This window comes from Amphiura filiformis, chromosome 20 (assembly GCF_039555335.1).
Source record: "Amphiura filiformis chromosome 20, Afil_fr2py, whole genome shotgun sequence".
In the NCBI taxonomy this organism is placed as follows: domain Eukaryota; kingdom Metazoa; phylum Echinodermata; class Ophiuroidea; order Amphilepidida; family Amphiuridae; genus Amphiura; species Amphiura filiformis.
The window spans coordinates 14,228,841-14,241,093 of NC_092647.1; positions in this window are offsets into that span (position 1 = coordinate 14,228,841).

Sequence of the window (12,253 nt, forward strand, 5' to 3'; positions counted from 1 at the left end):
TTGACAAATTAACAAAAATATCTTAAATTCAACTTTTATTTGACTGCCATTTAATGCGTCATTTTGATAAAATTCAATTAAACCAAGCAAAAACATGCTCAGTTTTGAATAGTAAGTATTAAAATGTTCAAATTTCTCATATCAACTTTTGAGAAATTTCAACCGATTCAGATAAACATGCAATAAGCCAAACCAACTACAAATGGCATATTGTAATCCCATTATAAGAAATCTCGCTCTTCTCTCACCACATTACATCATGAAGAGGATAGGTGATATAAATAATAAGTATCGAGCGCATGATGAGTATTATTTTAGCCGATATGTTTGCTTTAATAAAGACAACACTCTTCCATCATGATTTCCATGACCTTTAATGACTATTATGTGTGCCGAACTGAAATGATATTAATAAAAATTGAAAATAACAAGAAAGACATCATTTGATAAAATATTCATTTACAAATATTTCTAACACCAAAACCCTTCAAAATACAGAACATTATAAAAAATAAGATGTGATATTGTTTAATCTTTTATATCTATCAAACAAAACTGCAGAGTGTTGACATCTGCTATCTACTGAAGATAACACACCGTTTATCGCAGTCAGTGAGGATGATGTGTCTTGTGAGGGCGCTAGAGTAGCTTATACTCCCAGACAAACACAAATACTCACTTCAGAGATGGAAGGAGATGATAGGAAGAAATAATTCGTGGAGTATGTGCCACACGCCACATGGTCGAAATATTTTTAAATTGTATGGCTACTATAATGTTTTCGTTCCGTAGGACCTGGACCTGTTCCTTGTGTGTCTGCGTGAATTACAAATCTGTTTTTAACGAAGAGCCAAATTCTGGAAAGCGTACCTTGTCTTCGTAGAGAAGATTGCTCTTATTTCGCATCAATCATTTCAAATGTTACTTCTATGTCAGCATCCATACCTAATTATAAGTAAATATCTGTAAATACAATAAAACATAATCTTTCCACTCGTGGAATAACAGAACAAAATTTTATTTAAATGTCGGACTGCTTTCATGTTTTTTTTTAGTTTAATTTCTTCTTTTTTCATAACTGAACGAAGATCCAGCCTGTTTTTGTGGAGTTTTTTTTATCTTGCTTTATGTATCTTTTGGGTCTAGTCTGTGGATTTTGGACTTTTTTTTTTGGTTTCTTTATCACCTGAAATCATTGCAACTAAATATATTATTTTGTCAGCATTTTATCTTTTTGTCTGCACTTCAGCAGTTGCCGAGCGTTTCATGCAACTTTCAAGATAATCAAATTTAACGCTGGAACATGACCTAACTATTCAAGTGAATCATTATTCATGAAAAATATTGTAATCAAAAATACCCCGTTTCAATGGTTGAGTTTGTATTAATTGGTCGCTTAAAAGGTCATGGTCCACTTGAATAGTTGTCTGTTTCTACCAAATAATTACGATTTCAACTAATCCGTTCTGCACTAATTAGCAATGCCAAGGCTCAAGTAGTTAAAATTATATTTTTATTGTTTAGTTAGAGTCAAATTTATCAATATAATACTTTTTTTCGGTTTTTTGTGTTTAGATTTAATTTAATTGTCGCACTGCTTATAGGTCAATAACAAGTCGGGATAAATGAATAAATACAAAATGTAGTATGAACTTGTCATTTTTCATTTTGGCTGCCTCTCGAAAGATTCGAGCCAGGTAAACTAATTGGATGTGGGGAACAAGACAAAGACAAGATAAAAACTAATGCAGTATGTAAACCATGATGGTGTACACTGACACTGCACTAGTAAAAATCCAAAACCACAGGGATAGTAGACAAAATAAGACCACGAACACAGCCGTGTTGTGACCTCTTAATGACCTTTGACCCCAAAATGTATGAAAACCCCATAGGCATTGGCTAATGTCAATGTATGCGTGCACGTGGCATTATTTTGCCATGTTATTTGTGGCAGAAGGGCATTTTGAACGTTTTTCGTCTCAGACCGGAAGTGGCCCTTAATGACCTTTGACCCCAAATCTGTGTACACCCCATAAACACTGGGTAATAACAATGTATGTGTGTAAGTGGCATCACTGTCCTGAGTTATTTGTGGGAGAAGATGCATTTTAAAGGTATTTCGTTTTATACCGGAAATGACCACTTAATGACCTTTGACCCCAAATAAAAAAATATCATATATACATTGGTTAAACACAATTCATGTGTGAACATACCATTACTCTCCTATGTTCTTCTTATCTAATACATTTTTTTGAAGATATTTCAATTTATACCGGAAGTGGCCCCTTAATGACCTTTTGGCCCCAAATCTGTGTACACCACATTGACACTGGGTAATAGCAATGCATGTGTGCAAGTGGTGTCACTGTCCTACGTAATTTGTGGGAGAAGATGCATTTTTAAAGGTATTTCGTTTTATTCCGGAAGTGACCCCTTAATGACCTTTGACCCCAAATAAAAAAATACCACATATACATTGGGTAACTGCAACTCATATGTGAATATACCGTTACTGTCCTATGTTTTCCTTAGCTAATAAAAAAATTTGAAAGTATTTCGTTTTATACCGGAAGTGACCCCTTAATGACCTTTGACCCCAAATCTGTGTACACCATATAGACACTGGTTAATAACAACGCATGTGTGCAAGTGGCGTCACTGTCGTACGTAATCTGTAGGAGAAGATGCATTTTTAGTTGAAATCACGTTTTTGACCCTATGACCCTGCGTGACCTTTGACCCCACAAGTTTCATGTGACATGTAGGGGCACGGTCAATGATCATTGTGACCAAGTTAAGTCAAAATCGATATAAGCATGTGAGTGCTAGAGCAAATGTAATGGTTGACAGAAAGAAGAAAGAAGAAGAAGATCCTGTAAGAAAAAAGACACAGCCGTGACTAACGTCACGGCTGTGTAAGTAAACAAAAATACAACCGACGTTTCGAGCAGATAAACTACCCTTCCTCAGGGACAAACAACAAAAATATATACAGCAAATGATTGAATCTAGTTACAAGTAGGCAACAAGCATATAAAAATTAATCAAATTTAATATATAGCAAATAATTAAATCAAGGTAGCAAGCTAAATATCAAAACCACAGAGCCAAAATATATACCGGTACATGCAGAAAGAGAGCTATATAGCTAGGTCATTTTTCACACAACATAACATTGCACATAACATATTCCTTACATGTATCTCTCTAAATGTAAAAGAGTGAAAACTCACTCCCCAAAAGAGTGATTCACTTATAAAACCACTCAACAAAGAGTGAAAATCACTCTAAAACAGTAAATATCTACTCGTTCAAGGAGTGAAATGAAGGACAACACATTTTTCGAGTTGTCTTTCATTTAACTCATTGAAAGAGTTAAAATTCACTCTTTCGGAGTGGTTTTCACTCTTTTTATAGGGGTATTAAAGTTTTAAAAAAACCATTTCACTCTTCAATCTTTTGGGGAGTGAGTTTTTCCATCGCTTTATGATATATCATAAGATGATAACATCAATACCATTTAATATGAAGTATTCAAAGCATTATTTAGAGAAACGGTAATACCTCATTTGTGTTTAAAAGTTAAAACCAGTCACATCACTGTCTTCAGTAGATAGCAACATAAATTGTTAATACTCGCGATAAAAACCAGACTGTTGTCTTATAGCAATGTTTGTTACTAGTGCAAATAGCAGATGATTGCCATTATTATAGTCATGCAGTTATACCACAGGCAAATCTGATGGCAGAACGTCATATTCTACGCTGATGACATTCAATTTTGAAATGTGATAATGATATACTACACAATTTTTAGAGTGGAAAAATGCATTTTTTTAATCGTAGGGATGTACAAAATCAGTAATGTGATTATGATACACATTTTTTATGGTGGAAATGCATTTTTTTAATCGTAGGGAAACAAAATCAGTAGGCCTAATGTGATTATGATACACAATTTTTATGGTAGAAAATGCATATTTTTAAATCGTAGGGAAACAAAATTAGTAAATTTTGTGATTATCTGTTGTGATGCATAAAGCCTTATATACATTGGAAAAAAAACATATTTCCGCATTACACTTTTGCATTGTAAATACAGTTGTGTAAAATTAGCACACTGCCCTGTCGTCGGCGGCATTCCACTTTACAAATATTCACTTTACAAACAGTTATTATTTTAAAAAGTTAATGCATACCGAAACGTGATGACGTCAAGACACATGCATGTCACACATGTCTGAAAGTTTAAAATAATAGAATTGACGATTTCTCAGAAAAATAAATAATTATATTGGATTATTCCAGTTGAAATCCATACACCCCTAAGAAAGACATGACCTCAATCTCAAACACAGGGGTGCAAGCTTTCAAATGGAGTTACCCATTCAGGTGACCCCATGAGATTAAGGTGATGTATTCCATAGGTGGTGTACACATAATAGATTTCAACTGGAATAAAACATTTTCCTCATTACACCGCAAACATGTTGACGTTTTGCACTCTTTCATGAAATTGGCGCATTGTCATTGAACTATGCAATATTTCAGAAGCTCGTGTATATATACCAAAGCGTACGGCCACAAAGACACCGGACTAAAATTCAGAACTATACATATTTGGACTTGAACTAGGGGGCATTGAGTGAAAACATGACTTTTTAAAACAATAGAGCCTTTGGGTGAGAGCCAAAACAGCCATGCAAAAGCCTCGAACATCAAATTCCTAAATGGCTTCATAGGGCCTTGTTTGTTTATATATAATAGTGATACATGAAAGTTGCAGGTGAAATTGAAAAATAAGGGCCTTTATGTAACAGATTGAATGGAAAAATATGGTCTTTGGGTGAGTAGGCTCTATGTTTTCGAAAAATAAGGGGTCTTGGGGCCAACAAATGCTGAAAAGGGGAATTTTACAGCCATACATACGCGTAATCTTCCCCCTGAATAGGAATTTGGAAACATTTTCACAGGGGGAGTAAGAATTTCAAATGGAATCGGCACATTTACCTACTCTATTTAAAACTCGCCTTCCCTCTGTAGAAGATTCAGGCTGATTCTTTCTCAGAGCGTGTATGAAATTCAAATGAAGCTAATGTGTTCATTCCATTTCAAAGTCACACTCCCTCTGTGTGAGATATTTCTAACATCTTCCTCAGCGGTAGTGTGGATTTTAAATGGAATATCTCATTTGAAAGTTCAGTTGCTCATAAAGTAACACGCAGTTTATTTTTATTATGATTTTACTCGGAGCTTGAGGTATTATTGTCACATTGTTAATGGGTAAGTTCGATGTACTTGTTCACACTATTATGAACGTCATAAAATCACAACCTGCAAAGCCTAACGAAGCCTCATAAATGTATATTTAACTTCCGATTGAAATTAATTAGATATTCAACATTTTTATGACCAAACTTTTGCGTAAATTGTGTTTGTGAACAACAATAATTTAGACAATGTTTATTATCTAACTTCTTCAACCGTATTACATCTTTGTCAAATTATGTTAATGGATTGTGAACATAATATGTGTTGTGACACGTGATGTACATGATGGATTGAGTATGTACTGAGACAGAGAAGAATTCTTAGTCTTCCCAGAATCCTTTGCAACATTATACATCCCCAATGAGATTATGAGAATAGGCTTGCTAAACATGGGTCTCGACAGTCAAGAAATTTTTTTTGCAAGATCTGGATGTGCTCTGTTCATTTGAGGTACATTTGGTCACTAGACACTATATGCTATATTGTTGATCCATTGATTATCCTTTTCTGATGCATTGTGGGATAGAAAAGAGGGAAATTAGCGATCAATTTTCCCCCTTTTCTATCCCACAAAAGGATAATCAATGGATCAGCAATATAGCCTATTGACCCATGTTGCACTATAGCAAATTAATACAGAACATTGAAATGGAAGAAAAGCATTATGGGAAGTGTAAGACATCTTCTCTGGTGTTGAGACGTATTTTGATTTTTGTATGTTAAATCCGTATGTGCATTAGGCCCTAATTAGTTTGACACTTGTTTTTGATACAATATTTTTGGAAAAAATAACAGATACGCCTCTTTTCCTTGTTCAAACCAATATTGTTGTTTGCATCCATCCAATTTATACAATAATACATTTCGTATTTGGGCGCCAAAGCAATTTATTTACCTATATACAATCGGTGCTAAAATTCGGCTATTCCAGTTGAAATCCATACACCCCCTATGGAAGACGTGACCTTAAACTTCCACGCAGGGGGTGAAGATGCCAAATTGAGTCACTCATTCAGGTAACCCCATTTGAAATTCACACTCCCTGTGTGGAAGATTTTAATCTTGAAATCCATACACCCCCTATGGAAAACATGACCTTAAAAGGTCATGTTTTCCATAGGGGGTGTATGGATTTCATCTGGAATAGCCCGATCTTAGGTGCCACAAATCTGTCATAAAACATATTCTTTTTTAATTGTTCTATTCATCAAATCGTGATCAATTTCGCGAAAACAACTACTAGGCCTCACCTGTCTTTCGCGGTTCGTAAATTCATAGAGTTTAGATTTACATGAAATCTTTGTAGCCATTGGATGATTAAGTTGCTGAAGGCATCAGTGGAGTAAACCCCCTCCCCGTAGATATAAAGTCCCCGTACAACTGCATAAATATTAATAAATAATATAGAAAATCGGGATTGTCACCGTTAAGGAGTCTCATAGCGACCTTTTTCAGGTTAGCCCCTGTTGAAAAGTAAATAATTGATTTGGTCCCCCCATTTTACTGTTTACATTCGGTTTTACACATGTATCACAATAAGAATTATTTTTCACAATGGCATAGCAAAATTTAAGTCTCATGGATGACAATTCTTCCCAAGAATAGGCCTATGCAGATTAGATCCGCGTTTAGTTTAAGTCAGTGTCCGGTGTATTTCGGTGGATACCAAAGTTTCTATTTGACACTTGTTGGATGACAAACATCGGTTCTTGGACTCTTACCATATGTAAAAGTTCGTAGTTCAAATAACATACATGTCATGCAATTTTCCATGTCATTTCTCAAACATGATAGTTGGTGTATAGGTCATGTTTACTTTTCAAAAAGGGCTAATCTGAAAAAGGTATAGCTATATTAAAGTCTACCAAGTCTGCCGCAATCAAAACTAAACCTGTAAAACTTAGAAACGCTCGGCGCGATTACGATGCTTTGATCACACAAAAACACACGAGGTATATTTATTCTTAATTTAGTACGACATTATCGCACATAATTAGGATTTAAATACCAAAGTTGTGAAATAATTGTAATTAACTCACTTAATACCTAGCGTAAATTAATTCGATCTGGGTAAATGCGTCGCTTTTGTGCTTGTGCTATTAGTTTCACAAAGTATAAACTTGAAAGGAATTTGGTATCAAAAAGGTCGTAAGGTGAGGTATTTCCTAAACAACAGAAACTTTAAAAGTTGCCGTAAAAATATAAAAGAATAAAAAACCCATAAGGGTTTGTATGTTTAAGTCTAGTTGCTATGTCGACTATTTAGCAATAAAAATAGCACCCCGAGGGGGCAAAAACCGCCCTTAGCTTCCTTTAGAGAAAAAAACTAAGACACAAATAGTGACAGTGATATTAATGATTTGTCAGACTTCATCGGAGTGAGATAGATAGTTGTAATTTTAACGACACTCTCGTGTACGAAGTAAGGGGTAAATTGGCCAGTGAGTTAGATAAAAGGGAGAGATGGGATGTAAGGGTTTTGGTGTGAATGAGTAATGGGATTCTTTACTGCTTCCTAGTGGTAAAATAAAAAAATGGATTGGAAATAAAATGGTTTCATACGGGTTTTCTTTAGAGGTGTTATTTTGGGTGGAGTTTGTCGCTCTGATAGTACAAATGAACTTAACTAGTCTTTAATAACCCTATATGAAACCTATAAATCCTAGCGTGGATGAAAAAGAGTTTGTTGTTTCCTATTCCGTTTTGTAAGTGTTGCTAGCTCATATACATTCAATCAGATCAACGAAAGCGAGTGAATCTTTGTGGATCTGCTATACAGTATTTTAAGAAGATTTAAAAAATTTTGATATATGAGTTTATTGTGGAAGATAGTGTAATCGGTTACACACGGTCAAAATTTCTGATATACTGTCGATAAGATAATTCTCTTACACTGTCAACCCAAGTGTTTAGGGTTTTTGTAACACTTTTTAAACATTGCAAGGTATTTAATTTTTCATTTACACAGTAAAGGAATAGACACTAAAGTAAACACAAAATAAACACATAAACACAAAGATTAAACACATGAGAGTATTTAGATTCTAAACATTAATTCAACATGTTTACTTTCATATTGTTCGGAAAGTAAATGCACATGTGTTTACTTTGTAAACATTTGGTGTGTTAACTTTCTAAGCAAATTTTGAAAGTAAACATGTTGAATGTTTAGAATCTAAATACTCTCATATGTTACTCTTTGTGTTTATGTGTTTACTTTGGTGTTTAGGTGTCCTATATCTTTACTGTGTAAATGAAACATTAAACACCTTGCAGTGTTTAAAGAGTGTTACAGAAACCCTAAACACTTGGTTTTACAGTGTAGATACAGTTATAATGAAGTGCATGATATATTGCCTCAATAATATACTGACATATGATTCAAAAGTGTTAATGATCTTATAATGTGTATTTTTTTCTGTCAATATTTCCAATAAGCATTCCTCATTTTCTGCTCAATTTGCATGCAATCTGCACATGCTTCAAGAATATTTCCGGACGCACTTACCCTTGTGGCAATATGGCAGAAGGAATGTAGAAAATTTTAGTAAGTTAGTGCTGGTACAGGTAAAATAACTTAATGTTCATAATTGGCTTTGGATTTCTCTCTCCGTTCCATCTCGCTCGCTACGCGTGTTGTCTCTTCCCCCTTCCTCCTCTGTATCTCCCCCCTCTCTTGGTAAAAGTTGGTGCTGGAACAGGTAAAACAACTTTATGTTCACAATTGCCAGTATTGTTCTCTCTGTTTCATCTTGTTCTCCATATTCTCTCCCTTTCTTTCATCATCCCTCTTTCCTCGTCTCCTCTCCCTCCCCTCTCTCTCCCTCCTTTTCTCGCTCCACTTCTCTCCTGACTCCCTTTCCTTCTATTTGTCTCCGTTACTTCAAGATCTCTCACTATTTCACTGTCGCTCTCTTTCTATTTTGTCTCCGTCTCGGTTCCATATCTTTATTTTCAGTTTTGTTCAAAGGTAAAAACTTATTATTGTCTGTGTGTTTGCTTACTTATTCCATTTCTTTGTGCATGTTCCACTATAGACTTTCGATGGTCTATGGTTCCACACATAAAGGGTAAAGGATCATGGGTGTTGTATAAGCTGGAATGCCTTTCTTTCGGGCCTGACCCTGTGACATGCTATAAGGGAAGGGGGGTCGGTCCACCACTCCCAACGCACAACGAATCTGTGTACCTTCCCACCTAAACCCGGTACCCATTTACACATGGGTGAAGTGAAGCAAACATTTACACATGCATGGGTGAAGTGAAGCAAACAGGATTAAGTGCCTTACCCAAAGGACACACATTGGCCGCGATGTGACTCGAACCCGCGACCCTATGACTACGGGTCCAAGCACTTAACCACTTAGCCACCATGTTCCCAAACAAACATGATCCACACATACAAGATTATTATTTTTGTGCAATAAGTCAGTGAAATGTCGCCGATAAGTTCAACTTGTATTCTGCTTTTGCATGTTTCATAATTTAATTTGTCAGTGTGAATGACAAAAAAGTACAGTTTCTGCACTTATCAATTCATTAATTTACCCTCATATTTATGTCACGCAAGCCGACTCATCACCTTCTATACTTACATGACTTAATTCTAACCACGTTTTAAGACCGAGACATGCTGTTCATCACCTTTTACCCGTCGCGTGTCGACAGGCACAGGCGGGCGGAGATACTGCCGCAATATCCACGGTGTCATACAGCTCTAGCAACCGATAGAAGTCATCAAATATTTGAAGAGATCTGCGTGAATACCCTGCTAATTAAGAAAGATGTAAAATTGCGTATGGACTAGAAATATTGCTTTCAAATACGTACTTGAATTTGGGGTTTAGTGTTTAGTAAGGCATATATATGACAAAGGGGATGTATGCGAGTTTTATCTGATATAAGTGGATTTGGCAACTTGATTATCCTAAATATTAGCTTCATTAGCGTTATTTGAAAAGAAAATTGTGCATTTTGTGGTAACCTATATATCATCGCAGATCATCTGATCATAATATGATAGGGATCGCACAAAAAAGTCACTAAATTATATTTAAAATTTGAAGTGTATAGTATCGTCTATGAATTTCGAACGATGAAACAGGGTGAAAGGTGTTATTTTAATTAAAGTTGTGTTCTGTGAAGTCGTGGGCGGTGCGTGTTTCTTTCTCCTTTTTAAAAATGGCGGGAAAGCATCATTCACTTATTCTCATGTAATGTCATGTTTGAATGTTTCAGCGTACGTGTACAATATAGGTAAGTCTCTTAGTCTTCAGCAGCTGAATGTTCGTTTGAATTTTGCCTTCATCAATCATGCATGTTCATGCACATATTGATAGAAAGTATCCACAAATCATGTTAACACAAAACAAGACACACATGTTGTTACATAATAAATTAAGATAAATTAAGATGTTCCCCGGGGGTACTCAAGTTTGGTTTTGGTAGGGACGTGCCGCTGAGATTTTGGAAGTGGACCCATAAATATACCAAATTTTCAAGAAATTTGGACCCATTGATATACCAAAAGTCAAAATTTTCGGCCGAATTTAACCAAAATTGTCTTAGTTTTTACAAATTTTCCCAAAATTTTGGGAAAATTGTTAAAATTTTGGCTAGATTAAGGGACAATTTAGCTGTTTTCCGAAAAAATTGAGAAAATTTTGAAAAAAGGACCCATTCATATACCAAAATAGGCTTTGAAAAAGGGGTCATTGATATACCAGAAGGCCGAAAATGCTACCCATGTTTGCGGCACGTCCCCGTATGGTCATTTGTACTGAGTACCCTCCCCCCCGGGAGATGTTCGTTCCGTGTGCATACGCTTAGGTCATGGTGGGATTATGAAGAAGCATAATATTATTCACAATAGGAATTTGAAAGTTTGTGAAAGCTGAGCTGCTACTGGACTATAAATAAATATTGGAAGTTACAGAAAAACACAAATTCCAAAAAAGGATAGAAAATACTAATTTCTTTTCTCAGCTCAGCCTTAGGACTGATCAATGGGCTATAAATCCACACTACACCTGCGGACGATCTTGCTAGAGTCTTCCACAGAGGTAAACAATAGAATAGGCAATTGGGTAACTTCAAATTCAAAATAATTAAGCCCAGCCATTTCCATCTGAAAAACATACTCCTGTGGAACATATTTCATAAATCGTCCACAGGGGTATGTGAAAATTCAAACATGTCAAATATTCCATGCAAATGGAACAGCTCAAATGGAATACTGTGAACTCCAAATATATTTCAAAGAATGCATACCGAATCTGAAGTGGATCATGAAATACATTATGTGAAAAAATTCTTCAATCCACCCTAACATATTTTTCCTGTATGTCAATTTTTTTTCTCGCTAAGGAGCACAAAGGATGTACCCACGATTAGATCAAGTCATTTGAGCGTTTATTTGAGCGTTTTAGGATTTAGTGCCAAACCTCGCCGACTAACTCGTCGGCGTGCCGGGAACCTAAGACGCTGAAACAAGACGATGCAACCATGCTGAGAAATAAGTATGCTATAAAAACAATTGTGTGTCTGCCGATAAAAGGCCATGTTCAATCAGCCCAACCAGATTATAACACTTGACAACAATACCCTAACAAATTAGTGTCACTGAGTGTTTGAATGATCATATGGTCGATATACATTCTTTGTCGGATTATATCGACTGCTCTATTATTTCTTTACAGTGATCTTCAACAAATACTATAATAGTATTAAGGTTTTGGACAATGGATGGCAAACCACACAAAGCAAGACGATGGCAAGATGCTGTGAAGTCGATGCCTATAATCACTGGCGAAGACACAACCAGTGATAAGTCTTCACTGTAATAATTCATCGGCACACTGCGTCTTGAAAATGCAAGACGGTCATCGAAATGCTCCGAGACGACGTCGACTTTACTCAGCCAGATTCTGCACTGTGTCTTTAGTGCACAGTAGCGGTCAAACTTTGAAGATAGTGC